Source organism: Pipistrellus hanaki (genome assembly GCF_964339955.1).
Source record: "Pipistrellus hanaki genome assembly, chromosome: 2".
Lineage (NCBI taxonomy): Eukaryota > Metazoa > Chordata > Mammalia > Chiroptera > Vespertilionidae > Pipistrellus > Pipistrellus hanaki.
The window spans coordinates 114,769,774-114,792,410 of NC_140504.1; the positions used below are offsets into that span (position 1 = coordinate 114,769,774).

Sequence of the window (22,637 nt, forward strand, 5' to 3'; positions counted from 1 at the left end):
GAGTAGATGTTTGGTTATATTCCTCATGTATCTAACCAAGACAGTATCTTCCTTTAATATGTAGGATTTGAAATTAATGGACATGCACTATTCAAATTAGCCTGTTCAAATAATACACTTCACTTTTAAGGACTTCAGTTTCCTCTGTGTTCTTGACTCTAAAATGTCAATGCTGAGAACTTTGTAATTGCATTATTGCCATAAGTGTTGAAGAACTGAATAAAAATGGATGCTTACATTCCTTTGGTCAACTAAGGACTTTGTCACTTTTCTAGATTTAAGAACCCAAATGAATGCTCTCTGATGAGCTCAGCACAACTCACGGTGAAGATTAAAACTGACAGAGGGCTCTTCTACATATAACCATGCTGTCGAGTACTGACCTTTATACCACAAAACTTGAAAATACGGGCAAGGACACTTAGTCTTCTCTAGTACCCTGAACTGATATAGATGTTTACATACTTTACAATGACTTTGCTAATTGTAGTGTGTTTATTCCAAAGAATAAATATCTCCAAGTTATTTTTATTCTCTTGCTGCCAAACTTTTTCAAAGCAAGGCTAGTGCTCAGAATCAGAAGCACAAGCTTAATTATGCCTAGATTATACCTTCTGAGAAGCATATGAACTTTATGCATACGTTGAAACGCAAGATTGTTAAGGAGAAAGCTATTTCTGGTCATAAAAAGAGAAACAAATAATGTATTTTACTGGGGTTTTGTCTCTGGGCTAAGAGCCTCAGAATTGGCCATGATCTTTGTGGAATTTATCTTTGATTTTTTAAACCCCTTTCCAACATTTGAAGGATTTTACATCTTTGTCTCCTCTGCTTCTCCATCATAGAGAAACCAAATAAATTTAGCAAGAAAATGAGAATAATCACAGTCCAGTCCATGATCTTCTCTGGGAATTTGATTATAACTAGTAATTAAGTATATCCTAGCTATACAGTAGATAGAGCATCGGCCTGCGGACTGAAGGGTCCCAGGTTCAATTCCAGTCAGAGACATGTACCTTGGTTGCGGGCACATCCCCAGTAGGGGGTGTGCAGGAGGCGACTAATCGATGTTTCTCTCTCATCGATGTTTCTAACTCTCTATCCCTCTCCTTTCCTCTCTGTAAAAAATCAATAAAATATATATTTTTAAAAAATACTAAATATAACTTCAAAAAATTAAACAACACCATATTTATCCCTTCTATATAAACCGTTACGGGTATTTTATATAATCATATAAAATTATATTTTATATAATCATTATGCTTTATATAATCATTATAAAATTACCAATTATACTTCTGGATACAAATAATTGAAAGTATGGACTCATATTTATAAACTCATGTTCATACTTCATAGCAGCATTATTCACAATAGCCATTATTCACGATTGATGGATGAATGGATAAACAAAATGTGGTGTATATGCAATGAAATATTATTCAGCTTTAGAAAAGAATAGCATTCTAACACATGCTAAAGCATGGATAAACCTTGAAGACATTCTAAGTGAAAAATTTACTCACAAAAGGGCAAATATCATATAATTCTACTTACATAAGATATTTAGAACACTCATTCATAGGCACAAAAAGTAGAATTATGGTTTCTATGAAAATAGAGAATACTTTTTTAATGGGTATAGTTTCAGTTTGGGAAAATAAAAAGAGTTCTGGAGATGGAAGGTGGTGATGGTTGCACAACAATGAGCATGTACTTAATGCCATTAAACTATACACTTAAAAATGATTATGTTTTACAATTTTGAAACAGTATGTTCCAAATTCTGTTGCTAATATTTTATTTAGGAATTTTGTAAAAATAAATATATAATTTGAATTTAGCTGTTATTGGGGTACAGAATGCCCCTTCTCCTGCCTAGCTTAACTGTAGGAATTATGAAGTGGCAACTTATAGTTGAGAGGCTTGTCTCAATAAGAGTTTCTCTCTTTATATGACAGGCAGGTGGTGAATATGGAGGGGGACTTGCAAGTGACCCCCTGACCTACTGGTGAGGGACTCACATAGGGCTTTGGTGTTTGTGTCTGCACTAGCCCTAAAGAGAGTCAGTGTGTCTTGTAGACAGACTAAATGATCTCTGGAACAAGACAGACCTGAAGCTACTAGACTGTAATTTTCTGAAGGACAGAGTCCACAGGTGTCCTGGAGACACAGGGCACTGAAAAAGGTACACTGTCCGCAGTTGAGAGTGCTGTATGAAAAGAGCCTTGCATGGCAGAGCTGATATGCCCCAGTACCTCTACAGCTGAACAATATTCCAATTGTATATATTCAGTACTAGGTATAAAAGCAAGAGTGCTTAAATCGAAATGTCAGAGCAAGTTTATTAATCAAATTATATGTCAATTTTTAAATTGTGCATATGGTTTGTTTTTTTAATATTCGCACTAACATTATACATCCCCCAACATCCTCTGAAAAAATGGTGGCCGTCTATCCTGTTGTAGGTAATGTAAGTTACAGCTCTAAGATGGATAGATACAAATTGGAGATGTGTTTGTGTGTGTGTGTTAAATATATTTTTATTAATTTTAGAGAGGGAGAGAGAGATAGAAACATCAATGATGAGAGAACCATTGATCAGCGCCTCCTGCACGCTTCCCATTGGGTATTGAGCCCGCAACCCAGGCATGTGCCCTTGACCAGAATCAAACCTGGGACCCTTCAGTCCGCAGGCCAGCACTTTATCCACTGAGCCAAACCAGCTAGAGCAAGATGGATGTGTTTTAAGCACAGTGAGGAAACATTTACATATACACGTAGGTTAGTTCTTCCCAAACTTTCTCTGCAGGACTATAAATGCTAGCTATGACTACTTACTAATTCATCTCTCTCCCCAGGTTACTAGACTCTGCCCTTCCTCCTGGATGGAGACAAAAGTAAATGAAGACTCTTTGGAGCCCATAACATTTAACAAGTGATTAGATATGTATTGAGCCCTTGATTTTTTTATTTTTTTCTGTTTTAAACTGGCTTAGTACACGTTTACCCCTTGAATCTTTCATATTTTTAGGCTGATTTTTTCAGTTGTTACAGGCAAGTAGATAAACTCTTGATTCTCTTTCTTCATTGTCCCAGCATTAAGTCCATATATTTTTCAACATTTTATTTTTAACTTAGTATAACCTATAAAAGGCTGATTTATGGCTGTTGTTTCCCATCCTTTTTAAAAAAAAAATAATAATAAACCTTCCTTCAGGTCTCCTAAATATATATCTTGCCATCTCCATTTTTTTTGCTAATGGTGTAGTGCTTTAATATGCTATATTCTATTTTTTTAACCAGTTGTCTTCAACAAATATTTGTTTAGCACCTGTTATATGCAAAAGTACCAGAGAGCCCATTAAAATCCAACACTCTGAAATCTTAAGCAATATTAACTTGAAATGTTCATAGCCTTCTTAAAGACACTTCTTATTACTAATCACATTTTCACAACAGTTACCTTTTTCTAATTATCTTTTCATGTATCTCTGTCTTTACCACTGTAACAGGCAACTGCGTATGATGGAGACAACATGAGTGCAGCTGGTAGATCTGGGTATGATTTGAGTATGTGCCTCCTTACCATTTACTAAGACAGTTAAGCTCTTTGGACCTTGGGTTTTCATCGTGTAAAATTGAAATTTCTTGAGACGCAGGATCATGCACCAGGAATACAGATGAGCCCATGAACGTTGGTCACGCCCCTTTTTGCCTTCGTGTCTCTGACCTCTGATTATCTCCACTGAGAAAGTTAGTATGATTGAGCACTGGGATTCCTCTCTTGCATTTAGTTAAGAATAAGAAAAAAAGGAAAAGGGTCAATGAATGGGAAGTTTGTTCTAAGGGAAGATGATTAATCAGAATCTAGAAATTTTTTACCCTCCTGAATTATTAACTGAAACTTTATAAATACAAATAATATAGGAACCAACCATTAGACTATTTCCACATTTTGATACTCTTTAATTGAAATTGTGAACATGTTTCCTTAAATACCCTTTTATAAAGAGGAAAGCAGCATAATCTTTTTTTTTAATATATTTTTATTGATTTGAGAGAGGGAGGGAGAGAGAAAAATATCAATGGTGAGGGAGAATCATTGAGCAACTGCTTCCTGTATGCCACCCTCTGGGGATCGAGGCTGCAAAACTGCTGTGTGCCCTTTACCAGAATCCAACCCGAAACCTTTCAGTCCTCGGGCCAATGCTCTATCCACTGAGCCAAACTAGCTATGGCTAATCTTTATTTTTTAATCTTCATTTTAGAAAAGTATTATAGATGTCCCTTCATTACCATCTTATTTCCCCCCTCCACCCAGTTCCTGCCCTGCCCCACCCCAAGCCTTCACTACTGTAATGTCTGGTAAGATGTTTGGTTAATCTCTTCCCTCTGAGATTCGTATGTCTATTCCATATTTTCATGCATCTGGTTCTATTTTATTCTGTTTATTATATTTCTTGTTTGTTTATTTTCATGTTTAGATTCAATTGTTAATGGCCACTATATTGTTCATATTTTTAATCTTTTTTTCTTCTTCTTCTTAAAGAATACCCTTCAACATTTCATGTAATACTGGCTTGGTGGTGATGAACTCCTTTTTCTTGTTTGTGCAGCTTTTTATCTGACCCTCAATTTTAAATGAGACCTTGTTGTGTAGAATAATCTTAGTTGTAGGTCCTTGCTATTTATCACTTTGAATACTTCTTGCTACTCCCTTCTGGCCTGCAAAGTTTTTATTGAGAAATCAGCTGATAGCCATATGGGTGCTCCCTTGTAGATAACTGCTTTTCTCTTGCTTCTTATAAGGTTCTCTCTCTGTCTTTAACCCTTGGCGTTTTAATTGTAATGTGTCCTGGTGTTGGCCTCTTTGGGTTCCTCTCGTTTGGGACTCTCTCTGCTTCCTGGACTTTTAAGTCTATTTCTTTCATCAGATAGGAAAAGTTTTCTATCATTATTTCTTCAAATAGGTTTTCAATATTTTGCTCTCTCTCTTCTCCTTCTGGTACCCCCATAATGCAAATTTTGGTACACTTAAAGTTGTACCAGTGTAAGTTGGCTCCTTACACTCTATATTTTTGGATTCTTTTTTTCTTTTTCCTCTTCTGATTGGATGTTTTTTGCTTCCTCATATTCCAAATTGTTGATTAATTCTCAGACACCTCTATTCTACTCTTGAATCACTGTAAATTATTCTTTATTTCAATTAGTGTATGCTTAATTTTTGACTGGTCTTTTTTCATGTCTTTGACATTCTCACTAAGTAGCAATACTTATTGATGGCAATCAGTACTCACTGCTGGTTCCCAGATCCTGAGTTTTCACTGTCTCCTTTGATTTACTAGCTAAACTTGTTTGACAAAAGCAATTATGTTGAATACCTTTGAGTATTTCAAGTTTTTCTATATTTCTAATTATCTTCTTTATCTAATTTAGCATCTCCCTATATTGTTTCCAGTGTTCTTCCTGTAAGTATCCCTTTTTTATTTTTCATTTCCTTATTTATCTGTCTTACTTATTTGGACTTGACTCTCTGAGGTAGAAGAAATGTTATTGCTAATCTAGTCTCAGTTTGCTGACTTATGCTTCTTTGCCTTTGGGTTTCCCTGAATATCCTGTTTTAAACAAGAATGCTGCATTCATGAAAGATACCAGGCCTTTTTACCCTAGAATAGTAGTCTTCAACCTTCAGTATGCATCAGAATCATGAGAAAGGTGCTTGTGATCCACTCCCAGAATCCCCAGGTAACTGGGAATGCGGCCCAAGAAGCATGTTTTACAAAGCTGCCCAATGATTCTCTTGGACAGTCAGGTTGTGAACCCCTACTATAAGTGACACTTAGCCACACAACAATGGATTTCACATATCAAGCATTATATTATAGGGTATCTCTTGATTCATAAGTCTTTGGTTAAAGCTGGCCTTATATACGTTTTAGAAAATTATAATTAGAGTTTATTTAAAGTTGCATAGTCTCATTAATTGCTACCTTTCTTTTATATCTAAAAATAAAATGTTCTTTTTAAATCTTATTGCTTTTAATGTTTTTTAGATTGATTTACTGAAAAGTTATTGAATAGAATAATTTTAATTGAAGAAACCACGGTTTATGTTATTTTTTTGATTTTCAACATGCTTTCTAATTCTCTGTGCTCTCGGGATTTTAAGTAATTCACAGTTTTTTATTCATCTTCAATATATTTCTAGCATTCAGGAGTTATTTAGTTGTTTCAAGGAATTATTTGTATACTTCATGGACTAAAATAGTCTTATGCAGCCTCCAGTCTTTGGTGTTCTTTTTCTCTGTAAAGATAAGTACTAATACTCTACCAGGAGCCCCTCGCTCACTCAGCTTGGTATGGCTCCAGTTCATGGTCAGTAGCTAGAATGCAAATGGTCATGCCTGATTGGTTCTTAGATAATATCAGACTTTTCCTAGTTTTATAGGAAAAGTACTTGAATAAAAGATTTGAAGCCAAAAGGTCTTATGGCCATAAGTTGGCTAGGTTAGTGTGTGATAGCAAAACTAAAGCTAGACAAGCAGTGAGGCTGATCAAGTAGTCAAGATGTAGAAAAGTTACTGTGAAAATCAGGAGAATTGCAAGAACAGTGCAGAGGCAGAACTAAGGCAGTGGTTAATTCAATGTAAGTCTGCCCTTAGGTGATAATGCTTTTAATGTATCTGTCTCTTCCCCTCACTGTTGCTGAGTGAGAGGAAGATGTGACCCTTCCCGAGGCCTGTGACAAAGTGTCAGATACTATGCCCAGGGGATTCAGCTCTTTACAGCTCAATGTGATGAGTGTCTAGAGCAGCAGTCGCCAAGCAGCAGTCCGTGGACCTCTGGTGATCCATGAGGTCCGAAAGGTTGGCGACCTTTGAGTTTTTTGTTTTTTTTTAATATATTTTATTGATTTTTTAACAGAGAGAAAGGGAGAGAGATAGAGAGCTAGAAACGTCGATGAGAGAGATACATTGACCAGCTGCCTCCTGCACACCCCCTACCGGGGATGTGCCCGCAACCAAGGTACATGCCCTTGACCGGAATCGAACCTGGGACCTCTCAGTCCACAGACCGACGCTCTACCACTGAGCCAAACCGGCTTCGGCAGGTTGGCGACCTTTGATCTGGAGGATACAACAAGGGAATACCGAGTCCAGGTTGGAGTCACCAGGGAAGCCCCATCTGTGGAACATGCCCAGAAATAAAGCTCAGGCTTTCTGACAAGATGGGCACTTGCCTGCACAGGTGCTCGCAGTCTAAAGCTACTTTCAAACTTATCCAGTAGAACCCATAGTAAGAGTTGCATTTTATCTGATGGACTGGGGTACTGGTATGCAGTGCTCTCTAGTTTCTCCTAGTGTCTTTTAAGTAACTGTTGATTGGTATCTCCCAAATTGATTTTGTATCCCCAAACTTGAAAGGTATTATTGTATAGAATAGGGAGAAATAACATAACACTCACCCACCCATACACAAAGAGTTAAGGATCAGACTAGGTATAGAGTAGCTATACTGAAATGACTAGAAGAAAAAGACCTTCTAATCTACACTGAGCATGAACATCAACTGCTATACCTGCCGGAATAAGGAAGGAGATCTCACTTAAGTGCCTTGGAGCATAAACACATAATACTTTTGGCTCCTTCCTGTTGGAGAATCTTCCTTCAGTTTTGCAAAGCTGGGGGCCTTTGCTTTGGAAGCCCACTGTTTCTGGTTCCTTACCAGTACAGTTTGGGTAGGGGCAGCAGAGTCCAGGCATCTTTCAGCAGGGTTTGGGTGTAGCCCCTACCTGACATTAGGAAGTTTCTCCTGGCAGGATTTGGCTGATGAAAAACAAAGCTCTATCTGGATGTGAGGCTTGATTGTACATTTCCATGCTTATTCTGCATTGAGCAGTGTCTGGTTGATTTTGGAGTTTAGGTGGTTTTATTTGTAGGGCCAGGTCTCAAATGTGACTGTGAATAAAAGAGAATGACTTTGGCCAAAACCTGTTTGGCTCAGTGGATAGAGCGACGGCCTGTGGACTGAAAGGTCCCAGATTCGATTCCGGTCAAAGGCATGTGCCTTGGTTGCGGGCACATCCCCAGTAGGGGGTGTGCAAGAGGCAGCTGATCAATGATTCTCTCTCATCGATGTTTCTAACTCTATCCCTCTCTTCCTCTCTGTAAAAAATCAATAAAAAATATATTTTTTTTTTAAAGAAAGAAAAATTAAGGCCTTCATAAGTGCCAGTTGAGGAATTCTGTCCCAAATATTCAAAAATATTTTCCTGTACTAAAAAAAAAAGAGAGAGAGAGAGAATGACTTTGATACTGAGCAATGGAAAGAAAACATACACCCAGTTCTGCTATAATGCAGCATATGCATTCCTAAAAATCACACTATGCAAAGTCATGCACTAGAAAAACAGGACTTTTGAGGGAAATGGGGGAGAGGCCCAGCATACAAAAACTTTGTCATTGGCATATTTAAAAATAAGTTAGGACCCTTACAAAAATAGTAGCACAGTATGACATTTTAAATGTTTAAGAAAAACATAAACAACTACAATGTGGCACTTTATCTCAAAGAAGTCCTGCAGTTTGCTGGTGGAAGTGGGTGTTGGAAGTGCTCAGTTCCTGGATTATTGTGAATTGTGCTGCCATGGGATCTGAAATCACAGGGAAAGCTGTGCCCCTGATGAGGATGGGGTAGCTGCTGCAGGTGTGGGTTTTGCCTATTCCTGCCCAGCTAGATTCACCTGAAGTTAGTTACCACCTCCTTTCTCCAGACAAAAATCGGGCATAAGCATAGGTGAAATTTGCAGTGTGCTCAAATTGTTCCTAATACATCCATTCTGTTGAAGCAAAACATTGTAGAAGCACTGACAATTTATTATCTTTTGAAAACAACTAAGAATCTATATATATATATTTTAAAAAGCCTAAGCAACCATTACCACGGAACAACCTGAACGACCAGTCACTATGACACACACGGACCACCCAGGGGCAGATGTTCAACATAGGACCTTCCCCTGGTAGTCAGTGCACTCCCACAGTGGGAGCATCTCTCAGCCAGGTGCTGGACTTATGGCTGGCAAGCACAGCAGCAGTGGCAGGAGCCTCTCCCACCTCCATGGCAGCGCTAAGGAGCAGCGAGCCGAGTGGTAAGGAGCAAGCAGGGAGGTGAGCGGTGATGAGTGTGTGGTCCCAGATTGTGAGAAGGCGAGGCCAGGCTGAGGAAACCACCCTCTACCCCCATGCAGGAATTTCATGCCCCAGATCGCTGGTGAGTATATATAACCTTAAACCCAGCAATCCCTATGGACAAGAAAGTGTAATTGAAGGAGTTGGAGCAAAGGTACTTATATAATCCTACCTAATAAAAGAGTACTATGCAAATTGACCATACCTCTGCTAAACCCACAAGCCACACCCACCAGCCAATCAGAGCGAGTATGCAAATAAACCCAACCAAAATGGCTGTGGTCACAGAGAGCAGGAGGGAGTCTTGGGTTTCCTAGGCAACAGAGGAAGCCAAACTTTCCACCTGTCCTTGGCAGCCTAGGCCTCTACTCAAGGCTACAAAATTATAGAAGGTAAACAAATCCAAACAGAAATGGCTGCCAGCCACAGAGCAAGCAGGAGGCTTGGCTCCGTTCCAATCTACAACCAATCTATAAAGTTTTGATTGTAGAAGATAAATAAACCTCAGATACCAGGGCCTCCACTTAGGTCGTCATGGGGCATGGCTGGCCTGCAAACCACCACAGGCCTCTCACTCAGGACACCCCACTCCCCAAGGGAACCCTTACCCTGAATCAGGACACCATTCAGGGCAAACCAGCTGGCCCCCACCCATGCACCAGGCCTCTATCCTATCTGATAAAAGAATAATATGCAGATTGACCATCCCTCCAACACACAATATGGCTGCCCCCATGTGATCAAAGATCCTGTCCCTATGTGGACACAAGATGGCCACCACAAGATGGCCAGCAGGGGAGGGCAATTGGAAGGGACCAGGCCTGCAAGGGAGGGCAGTTGGACGCAATCAGTCCTGCAGGGGAAGGCAGTTAGGGGTGACCAGGCTGGCAGAGGAAGGAAGTTGGGGGCAAACAGGTTGGCAGGGGAGCAGTTAGACATCAATCAGGCTGGCATTGGGGAGGTTAGGGGGTGATCAGGCTGGCAGACAGAAGCGATTAGGGGCAATCAAGAAGGCAGGCAGGCGAGCAGTTGGGAGCCAGCAGTCCTGGATTGTGAGAGGGATATCCGACTGCCCATTTAGGCCTGCCAGGATCAGGTCTAAACAGGCAGTCAGTCATCCCTCAAGGGGTCCCAGATCTGAGAGGGTGCAGGCTGGGCTGAGGGACCCCCTCCACCCCCGTGCACAAATTTCATGCACCAGGCCTCTAGTTCTATATAATAAAGAGGTCATTATGTTGTGACAAATAGCAACCCGTCAGCAGGAAGACAGGGCAGTGAGTTCTGAGCCACAGAGAGCTACAGGAGGGTGGGGCGGAGAGCTACAAGCGGTGGTGGGCAGGGCAGCCATCTGAGGCAAGTGTCAATGAGCTTCTTGCACACGGATTCGTGTGTAGGGCCACTAGTTATTTATAAAGGATTCATTTAACATGTGGGAAAATGGGATGCTGGTGTTTAAAGCTTGCCTTTACTTTCATATTCATTTGAAAAGTTATAATGAATTCAGTTTGCAGATTGCATAATCTGAATAAAATTGGCTTTGTATAGTTTAATGGGATTCAGTTCAATGGATATGGATAACAGTATTTTGAAATGTCAAACTCTATAAAGGAGGGCTAATAAATCTGTATAAACTATAGTACTTGCTCTTTAACTTAAGCTAAAGAAAGCAATGGCCATGAATATCCAAGATAGTTAAAAACCAGTTTTGAATTTTTTTTTTAAGTTGAGACCCAATATGCCTTGATAGCATATTAAATTTACGAGCTCTTTGTTGTTGTTGTTGTTGTTGTTAATTCTCACCCCAGGAGATTTTTTTCCATTATTTTTTTTTTAGAAATGAAGGGAGAGAAGGGAGGGGATTGTGGGAGAGAGAGAGACATTGAGGTGAGAGGGGCACATCAGTTGGTTGCCTCCAGGACTGGGAATCTAACCTGTGACCCTCTGTGTTCAGACCGACAGGACACTGACTTGTGTTGATTTGTAATGCATATATTATCATAGGACCTATGTTTGTTTTGTTTTGTTAATCCTCACCCAAGGATATTTTTAGGGAGAGTGAGGGGTTGGGGGTTGGGGGTAGGTAGGAATATCTATGCAAGAGAGATATATCAATTGGTTGCCTCCTGCACACATTCTGGCCAGGGCCAGAATGAAGCCAGCAATTGAAGTACCTGCCCTTGACCAGAATTGAACCAAAGACTCTTCAGTCGAGGGCGGGACCCTAGAGGAGGGCTGACTCCCGATTCACTAACCTAGGGGTGTCGAACTCAATCAGAGAAGGGGCCAAAATCTAAAATCCAGCCTAAATCTCGGGCCGAATGGTTTACTGAACAGTCATAAACTGACAATGTCATAAACTGACAGCGGAGTGCAGTGATGACAGCGCGGTGCGGGCCACATTGCTAGGTCTGGCGGGCTGGATTTGGCCCGCGGGCCTTGTGTTTGATACATGTGCACTAACCCAAAGCAGCTAGGGCAGGAGCTATGGTTTTAGGCCCAAGTCTAGTTGGTCATTTTCCCTGTACTAGAACCATGTCCTTAATGTAGCTCTTCTATATAATCAAGAGCTAATATGCTAATTAGATTGGACAGCAGAATGACCTTCAAGAATGACCAATGGGCGGGTGAGTAGGGTCACAAGGCAGCCAGTGATGCTGCGTGGGCTGAGCCCCTTGCATGAATTTCATACATCAGGGTGGGGTCCCTCAGCCTGGCCTGCCCCCTCTCACAGTGCGGAGCCCTCAAGGGCAGGAGGCAATCCAGCGATCAGGGGAGGGCAATACCCCCATCACACCTTTGCTGCTGCCACTGCCAGCAACATAAGCCTCGCCAGGCCCTGGTTACCTAAGCCTTGGGCAGCCCTGGCTGCCGTTCAAGGTTTGCCTGCACCTAGGGCTGGGCCTGGGCTGTGGGGCTGAGGGGACTGGGGAATTCCGGAGGCAGGCACACACAGTGGCCAGACCACTTGGGGTCAAGTCCAGCTATACTGAGTGCCTGCCGCCCCAGTGGGGCTGAGGGAACTGGCACCGCCATCTTGTGGCTATGGGTGCCATCATCTTTGAGGGCTTGGCAGTCAATTGCATATTCCCTTCTTATTGGCTATGGGTGCCACCATCTTTGTGAGGATGTGATAGTCAATTAGCATATTCCCTCTATTAAGAGAGGATAGCTTGTAAAGAATAATATTTCACTCATTTTTTTCAAAAGATTCTTAGCTTGTCTTTTAACCAAATCTTAACTAATGAAATTTTGGTTGTAAGTGTGTTAAAATTATAATTGAGAAAGGTAGCCAAAACCGGTTTGACTCAGAGGATAGAGCGTCAGTCAACCTGAGGACTGAAAGGTCCCAGGTTCGATTCCGGTCAAGGGCATGTACATTGGTTGCAGGCACTTCCCCGATGTGGATGTGCAGGAAGCAGCTGATCGATGTTTCTCATTGATGTTTCTAACTCCCTATATCTCTCTCTCTTCCTCTCTGTAAAAAATCAATAAAATATATTTTTTAAAATAAATAAATAAAATTGAGAAAGGTAGCCTCACAGTATTTGGTGTTAATAAAATAGGATGTGGTTCCACAAGTAAGTAATAAGTAAAAATGATGTATTTATTTGTTTTATGTCATCTGTGTCAAGTTCTGACATCAGAATACAAATGAATTAGGTAGTTTTTTTTCTTTTCTTGGCTCCGACACTTTATAGTTGTCTATTTCATCTTAGGAATTCATGTTTTCCAAAAAGTTGTCCATTTCTTGAAGATATTCTAATGTGTTTGCATAGTGTAGTCATTTAACTTTATATGCAATCTGTGCAAGTTCATTTTTACCCATATATTTACCAATTCTGGTACTCTTTATTCCTTTGTATATATCCAAGCTTCTGTCTGATATCATTTTTCCTGAAGGACTTTAACATTTCTTATAGTAGAGATCTACTGGCTACAAATTCTCTCAGCTTTTGTCTGGAAAAGTTTTCACTTCTGCTTTGTTTTGAAGAATGTCAATGCTACAAATTTACCATACTAGGGGCCTGGGGCACGAAATTCGTGCACTGGGGGGAGGGTCACTCAGCCCAGCCTGCCATTCTCACAGACTGGGAGCCTTCAGGGGATGTCCTACTGCCAGCTCCCCAAGCCACAGTCTCGCTTCCCCCTGCGGGAGGCATCCAGGCTGATCAGGGATGGCACCAGCCCCATCATCCCGCTGCTGCAGCCACTGCAGCCGCCAAGGTGTTTTCGTCAATATGGACTCCAGTCCCTTCACCATGAAAAAATGGCAACGTTCTTTAGGCATTTTCAAGATGTCTTTTTCATAGGATACGACATTACTTTTTACTTTTTTTTTTTTTTTTATCTTCACCTGAGGATATGTTTCCATTGATTTTTAGAGTGTGGAAGAGAGAGGGAGAGACAGAGAGAAACATCAGTGTGAGAGGACACTTCGATTGGTTGCCTCCTGCATGAGCCCTGACCTGGGCCCCAGCCAGGGAGGAGGCTGTAACCTAGGTACATACCCTTGATCAGAATCAATTCCGGACCCTGTAGTGAGCAGGCCAAGACTCTGTCCACTGAGCCAAACTGGCTAGGGCAGGATATGACATTTTTTAGCCCTTTCAACAGCGTACCTTCGTTTTTTCCTCTATGAGTGTGGTGGAAAAACCCTAGATTACCTTCTTGGATTCTTATTACCCAAGTTACCAAGAACACTGCAGGTGGCAGCAAACAGGAGCTTAGCCAATGAGCTGTCAGAAAAGGTATTTATGCCCTAACTTGTTTGGCTCAGTGGATAGAGTGTCGGCCTGCAAACTGAAGGGTCTCAGCTTTGATTCCTATTAAGGGCATGTACCATGGTTGGGGGCACATCGCCAGTGGGGAATGTGTAGAAGGCAGCACTGGGCTGGGGGGCGTACAGACCTGGGCTGTGTGGCAGGTGCTGCATCCGCCCGCTCCCCAGGCCAATAGCCAGCCTTGCATTGTGGGCCCAGTCCTGGAGGGTCATGGACCCAGGCCACTGCTTGGTGCTGACACACGTACACCATGTGGCTATGGTGACAGGGTGATGTCCGTCCGTGTGTTGTGTCCCCGTCCCCGTCGTCCGTCCGTCCGTCGTGTGTCTCCCCCCCTCCCCCCGCACCCTTAGCCACTCGGTGCCTACACATGAGGTTACAGGCTAGGAGCGGCCTGGGTCCTGAGGATGTTCCCGGGACCCAGGCCACTCAGAGCCTGCGTATGCAAATTAACCGCCATCTTTGTTGGGTTATTTTGTATACTTGCTCTGGTTGGCTGGTGGGCGTAGTGGAAGGATGGTCATTTGCATTTTTCTCTTTTATTAGTGTGGATGGCCAAATTGGCTTCTTTTCCTTCGTGCACATTAAAAATGCTTTCCCCCCCCCCCCCCCCCCCATGCAGTTTGGCTCAGTGGAAAGAGCATTGGCCTATGGACTGAAGAGCCTGGGTTTGATTCCAGTCAAGGGCACATGCCCAGGTTGTGGGCTCAATCCCCATTAGGGAGTGTGCAGAAGATATAGACATATCAATGATTCTCTGTCATTCATATTTTTATATCTCCCTTTCTCTTTGAAATCAATAAAAATATATTAAAAAATAACTTTTTCTTGTGTTTTTATACTTTTGAAGAAAATAATACGCAGTTCTGATGGTATATCTATTATGTCTTTTTTTCTCCCTGCTTTGAAGATTTTCTGTTTATCACTAGCTTTCAGTAGGTAATGATGTGCCATAGTTTGATTTTTTTTTTTTTTTTTTTTTTTTATCCAACTGGTATTTGTTAAGCTCCTTGAGTATATAGGCTTTTGGCTTTCAACAAATTATTGAAAACTTTCAGCCATTATTTTCTACAGGTATTTTTACACACCTTTTCTAAGACTCAAATTGCACATATGCTCCACTACATGATGTTATAACATAGCACACTTGAGCTTTACTCATTGTATTTTCTGTCTTCACTCTTTGCTTCATTTTGGGTAAAGTCTATAGATATACTTTAAGTTATCTGCTCTTTTCTCCTGTGGTATTCAATCTCTTAAACATAACCAATGAAATTTTTATTTCTATTCTTCCATTTCCTCATGTTCATGTTGTCCTTTAAATCCTTGGGCACATTGAGGTTATAACAGTAGTGGAAATGTCCCTTTTTGTGAATTCCTTCATCTCTCATTTTTAGCTCTCTTTCCATTAACTGATTTAATCTTGGTTATGGGTCCTATTTTCCTATTTCTTCGCATGTTTATCAAGTTTTGATTGGTAAATGTTGTGACTTTTACATGTTGGATTTTATTGTATGTTTTTAAGTATTAGTTAGGTTTGTTTTAGCAGCTAGTTGTTCCTTACATATTGGTTTGATCCTTTGAAGGCTTATTTTTAAGCTTTGTTAGTGCCATTCTAGAGTAGCCTCTATAATGTAGCTAATACTTGTTCTGGGATTTCTACCCAATGACCTGCATATTCGGTGAAGTCTTTCCACTCTGGTTGGTGAGGGCTTCCAGGCTTTGTGAATTATGGCAGTTATTCATTTTATAGGTAATCGTTCTCTGCCAAGCCTGTGGATTTCACCCTATGCATGCTCAGATTGGTGTTCAACTCAAGTGGATCCCTAGGCAGTTCTGGAACTTTCTGTGTAATTCTTTCCTTTTCAATACGCCATCTCACAAAATATAGCCTCCTGGGCCTCCTCACAGCGAGTCTGTGTTCTCAGTTCAGCGTTTTTGCAGGCAGTATCTGAATTCTTCTCCCTGCACCTGCATTGTGGAAATGGCCTCCAGCCAGAAAATCAGTGGATTTCTGGGCTCACCTTGTTTCTCCCTTCACTGTGAGAGCATAATCCTGCACTGCCTGTTGTCCAGTGTCTGAAGTGGTTATTCCATGGCTGTTGTTCAGTTTTCTAGTTTCACTGGCAAGTGAGGAGATCCAGATACTGCTTCCCTCTTGTGGTTGAAAGCAGAAGGCATATTTCATTTTTACAGAGACAGGCTTTTAAAGGAGCAAATTTTATCAGGTTAACAATACATTTGAAGGTACTGATTTTGCTGTCAAACATGTTAGGAGAGACACTAAAATGGTATGTTTATTCTAGTTGAATTTTAAGCCAGTAAATCCTAGAAAATCATTTAGTAGTCTTTGAATTTATATCCTTAAGAAGCTATCAGTTCACTGAGACAAGTTTCTGTGTTTTCATTGAATCTGTTTGTCTGGTAAGTCACCATAAATTCTCACACAGTTTAAATTGTGGAGGATTTTTCCCCCTGAATCTCAGTGTTTACCTTTGAATTAGTCATTAGCACTTGATTCTGCTCTTAGGGCAGTACTCACTGTCCCCAGATTGGCACAAAATAATCAGCTGTATGACATTCAGCCCACCACTTATCTTCTGATCTCTTAAGTGGAGGAAGCTGGACTAAAGGGACTTTACAGTCCCTGCCATCACTTACTTAGTAAATATGTGTTCTAAGCACTAAAGATACATCAGTGAATGAGACAGGCAGGGATCCTGCTCTTGTGGAACTATGCGGAATATGACAATCTATCCTACATAATAAAAGCCTAATATGCTAAGTGTTCAACTGTTCATTCGATCTTTCGACCAGTCGCATTATGCACACTGATCACCAGGGAGCAGGCATTATAACCAGTAGGTTAGCTTGCTGCTAAGGTCCTGCTGATTGGGACTGGGTGAGATGGTATAGACATGCCCCGGAGCCCTCCCGCAGTCCCTCCCCTCCCTGGCCTTTATCATGCACCTGTGAGGTCCCTCAGCCTGGCCTGTGCCCTCTCACAATCCGGTACCCTCTAGTGGATATCCGCAGGCCAGGCTGAGGGACCCCACCAGTGCACAAGTCTATGCACCAGGCCTCTAGTACTATAAATAAAATCCAAATGAGAAAGTAATAACTGGTGAGGAGTGCTACAAAGAGGGTCAATTGGAAAATGGTGATGGGGAGGGGCCCACATTAGATGGGGTGGTTCAAGAGGGTTTCCCTGAGGAGGTGGCATTTGATCTGCCATTTAGATAAGCAGAAGAAACCAGCCATTTGATACTCCAGGCAGGAGGCAGGACCTAGCTCAGTGCTGACAGTCTGATTCTGAGACAGTCCTGCTGTAAACACTTCTCTAAAGTAGGCCACAGAGATGTTACATCACCTCATAGGTAGATAACAGGATCTCAGGAGTTATATTGGAGTGGGTGAAATCAGCAGGGACCGTAATGGCAGCGGTGAGCCAGTACAGTTTTAACAGAGAGATGAAGGCCAGGTTCAACAGTCCTGGTCAGCATAAGCCAACTTGAATCAATTTCTAAATTTGTAGAACCATGGATAGCTCCATAGGACCCATTGCATTTAAAAAAAAAAAAAAAAAAAAAAAAAGGTGGGCTTTTTCTGATTCATATATAAAGGCTACCTGCACTTTATATCCTAGAAATCCTGATTTGTGGAAGGAAGCCACTAGGTAAACTTGGAAAGTTAAGGAATGTGTGGCTTTTTTTAATAGGAAAAGAAATGACACTGAGAAACAAGAACAGTTTGGGATTTTATCCTGATAAAAGCCTGCTACATAGGCCAACACTCTGCCCCCTATTTTGCTGAGATCATTCTAATTGTGCTTTGGTACAGTACCAATTAAAAATTCAGTTTGGGGTTAGTAACTCTTAAAGACCCAAATAGTTCTCACTTGTTATTAGCAAACTGGCATGTGTAATCTGCAAGAATCCCTCTTCCCAAGAAGGCCAGAGCCTCCTGCCTATCTCCATTCATCTCACCTCTGTCACTTCACCCTTTTCCCCAAGTCATGTGGCCTTCTAGCTTGCATCTGCACAGGATTATTCCTGATATGATCTCTTTTTAATCAGGGAAATCATTATTGTCAGCCATCACGTAAAAATCAGTTGTCCACCCACCTGCAGTTGCATTTCTCTGTTCCTTAAAGCAGCATTTAAAATATATATATATATATATATATATATGGTCGGCAACTAAGTAATTGCGTATTTTTTAAAGAAAATCAAAGACAATTTTTTCATGGAACTAAATAACTTTATTCTGTAATGTATTGCCCATTTTGATCAATGACCTTTTGCCATCTTTCAGGCAGCATCATAATCCCACGTTCAAAAAACTTCTGGTTTTTATTAGCAAAAAACTGAATCAGGTACGATTTGACATCATCATCATTATTGAAATTTTTACCATTCAAGGAGTTTTGTAAAGATCGAAACAAAAAGTAATCAGATGGTGCAAGGTCAGGACTATATGGTGGATGTGGCAAAACATCCCAACCAAGCTCCATTAATTTTTGCCGAGTGACCAAAGATGTGTGTGGCCTTGCATTGTCATGATGGAATACAACACCTTTCCGATTTGTCAATTCGGGCCGCTTTTCTTCAACTGCATTGTTTAATTTAGTTAGTTGTTCAATGTAGACATCAGAATTGATCGTTCGGTTGGGTGGTAAGAGTTCAAAGTAGACAATTCCTTTGTAATCCCACCAAACTGATAACAAAACCTTCTTTTGATGAATATCAGCTTTTGATGTTGTTTGAGTTGGTTCACCTGGCCTGCTCCACGATCTTTTCCACTTGATATTGTTGTAAACAACCCATATTTCATCGCCAGTTATCAGTCATTTTAAAAATGGATCATTTTCATTACGTTTCTTTAGCAAATCGCAGCTGCTAATGCGTTGCGTTAACTGTGATTCTTTCAGTTCGTGAGGAACCCATGTATCGAGTTTTTGAACATAGCCAAGTTGTTTTAAGTGATTTTCAATGCATGTATGTGATACATGAAGCTTCTCTGCAATCTCACGTGTTGTACTGTGACAGTCTGAATTGATTATTGCTTTGATTAGGGCGTCATCAACTTCAACTGGACGACCAGAGCGTTTTTCATCTTTGAGTGAAAAATCACCAGAACGAAATTTGGCAAACCAATTTTGACACTGCCGTTCTTTTAAGGCTTCGTCACCATAAACAGCACATAACTTTTTATGAGCTTGCGATGCGTTTTCCCTTTGCGGAAATAAAAAAGCAAAATATGACAAAAATGTTCCTTTTGATTTTCCATTTTTCAACGAACGCCAAACGAAAACTACAAAACAGATCAAAAAACTTTTTTTACTGATTAACAGCTGAATAGCCAACTATCAAATAACAAAATGTGTTTTACATTTTTACTACGTCTGCAAACCTAAAAATTCAACTGAAGCCATATATGTGTGAAACCCGCAATTACTTAGCTGCTGACCCAATATATATATATATATATATATATATATATATATATATATATATGTTGATTTCAGAAAGGTAGGGAGGCGAGAGAGATAGAAATATCAATGATGAGAGAGAATCATTGATCAGCTACCTTCTACACACTCCACGCTGGATCAAGCCCACAACCCAGGCATATACCCTGATTGGGAATCAAACAGTAACCTCCTGGTTCATAGGTCAATACTCAACCATTGAGCCATGTCAGCTGGGCTAAAAGCATCATTTTAGCAAATTCTTGATTTGAAAATTATGTAACAACTTTTTATCTGTCTTTCTTGAATCCTATAGTCTGGCTTTTACCTTTAGTACTCTAGTGAAACAATTTGCCCAAGTTTTTTAATGACTTCTATTCTCCTCCCTACAGTTACCTCTTCTCCATTCTCCTTTACCTCTCTGTGTATGCCACTACTGACACATCCTGTTGCCATGGTATCCTCTTTCCTTTTGGGAAGCCTACTGTTGCCTTCTGGCTTCTCTGTTGCCTCCTGGCCTTGCACATGGCTCTCCCCAGCAGGCTCATTCCTTTCCTTTGGTGTTCCTACTCTCAATTCAGTCATCATTTCTGGGCACCAATTCCCAAGTACTTATCACTAGCCTTGACTTTTTCTCCCTCTTTTGTGTTCAGTAGCAACTTCACCTGAATAAAATCTAATTTCTCTTTCTCTATCCTTCCTCAGCTACATCAAATTCTTCTATTAGTATCCCTGTCTCCTGAGCACTGGGTTCAGTAGTTCATAATCATCCATGATCCATTTCTCTGTTCTCAAGAAGTTGTCTGGTCATGTCAACTCCAGCTTCAAATTGGAGTGGGTTGAGGAATGATGGACAGAGGCAAAAGCGGAGACAGCAAGTATAGACCAAGTCAAGCTGTGATGGACGTGTGAGTAGAGGTAGTGTTGAAAAGAGCAGATTAGATGCCAAAACCGGTTTAGCTCAGTGGTAGAGCGTCAGTCTGCGGACTGAAGGGTCCCAGGTTCGATTCCGGTCAAGGGCATGTACATCGGTTGCGGGCACATCCCCGGTAGGGGGTGTGCAAGAGGCGGCTGGTCGATGTCTCTCTCTCATCTACATTCCTAGCTCTCTATCTCTTTCCCTTCCTCTCTGTAAAAAATCAATAAAATATATTTTTTTAAAAAGAAAGAAAAGAGCAGATTAGAGGGGGTATCTAGAGTAGAAAAGATTGGAGGACATTTTTGAACACAGATTGGGGAATAATCTGGTACCAGAGAAGTGGAAGGTTAACAGAATGAGAAAGGGTCCTCAGAAAGAATTCAGCTTGTCTCACTGGTAACAGCTTATTAAATGCTCTTTCAGTTAGATATACTTTAGGTTACAAATCCTCTAGAAACGTATCCTAAAGATTTGCAAGCATTAGAATGACTTAAGCCAAGGTTATGTATCACAGTATTGTTTGAAATATCAAAAAATTGTCGCATATTAGTGTATGTTGCACTGTGGATTAGTAAAATGAATTATAGTACATTTATTCAGTTGATAATTCTGTGCAGCATTAGAAAAGAATAAGAAAACTGGTCTGATAGACAACAATTCCTAAGGTGAAGCAAATTAATAAAAACAAGATATGACAAAACACTACGTCTGATATACTGCCATTTTTGTTTTTTAAATGAGGGTTGAAGTAGAAATATTTATATTCTTATTTGCTTACATATACTATAACCCAAAATTCTCCAAGAGGTCGGGAAAAGGGAGACTCCCCCCCCAGGAGAAACAGTTTGCAAACTGGGGAAATACAGCATCTGGATGGGGAGGCTGCCTTTTTTTTTTTTTATCCTCACTGGAGGATATTTTTTCCATTGACTTCTAGAGAGTGGAAGGGAGGGAGGAGAGGGAAAGTGAGAAACATCGACATGAGAGAGATACATTGATTGGTTGCTCCTGAATGGACCTCTACTTGGGCTGGGGAACCTGTAGCCGAGGTGTGTGCCCCAGACCAGTAGGTAATCGAGCCCAAGACCCTTCCATTTGCAGACAATGGCTCTACCATTGAGCAATCTGGCTAGGATGAGGCCACCTTTTATCAAGAAAGTTTCCAATCAGGTTCTCAGTTAGTCCAAATTATACAATTCTGACTAGTCATTATAAAAGTAAATGAGGATACAATTGTTCGGTTCTGATTGAACGGGACAGGTTTCAGTCCATTGATAGAAAGACGAAACTAGGGCTTCCCTGCAGTGGGTGACTCAGACAGCCAACATAAGCAGGGCATAGTGTGGGAAGCGGGGAGTTCAGTCTAAGGATTTTCCCAATATACAGAGTATTGGAGAAGCCCCTGTCAGCAAATGGCCACTAGGCTCATTCTTTATTAAATTTGGACCCTCGGTTGACCATTGAAAGTTTATTTCAGCATACACATTCTTTCTCAGGGTTCACATCAAATGAATCTGTTTTTTTCTCAGGGTCCACAGATATTTCAAAGATACGTGGAAACCAGACAGCAATGGCTAACTGGAGGGTTGAGAGTCCTGGGTAGATGGCACCTTAGAGGAGGGTGAGATAATGGGAGGCCTTTTGCCATATATCTTTTTACATTTTTAGAACTCTTGAACTATATACATGTATTATAATCTCTTCCAATTTTTAAACAAACTGAATTGATTAAAAAAAAATTACAAAATATTTGTGCCAGTTGATAGAAAGTTAGGTGGTTTTACATCAGAAATGATTTGACTTCTCTAAATATCCTGTTGTGAGTCTTCTTTGGTGGCATTGGCCTGTTTTCTTTCACTTTAGAGGAAATGCTTCCAACTCATATTTTATCATGTTCTTCCCCTTAGAGAACTTCTCCATTGCTAATTTTATTAAGCCGTTTTCTTACATTTCTTTCCCTTTCTTCTACCCAAAGACTTTGTGTACCCATTACCAGGTTAGATAATAAGTAGACAGATCATAGAAATAGGATAATTATTTACCTAATACTTGAATTCTTACTATTACATTTCTTGGTAAGTATTAAATAAAACTCTTGTCTTTATCATAATAAATATTAAATTCATGAGACCATATCTTTAAGATGGATTGAAAAACAGCAACCAGGTTTGACATTCAGGAGCTGACCCAGGCAGGAACTTGTTGTGGCGGTGAAGAGCTATCTTTAGCAATAGAAAATGTAATAGAGCTAGGACCCTTGGACAGGCATC

General features: G+C 40.7%; 1 protein-coding gene across 2 annotated transcripts in view; it reads left to right on the forward strand.

The window, feature by feature from the left end:
• CDYL (chromodomain Y like) overlaps window positions 1-22,637 on the forward strand; it is a 199,886-nt gene that overhangs the window by 154,649 nt on the left and 22,600 nt on the right. The gene's annotated exons all lie outside the window — the stretch shown is intronic.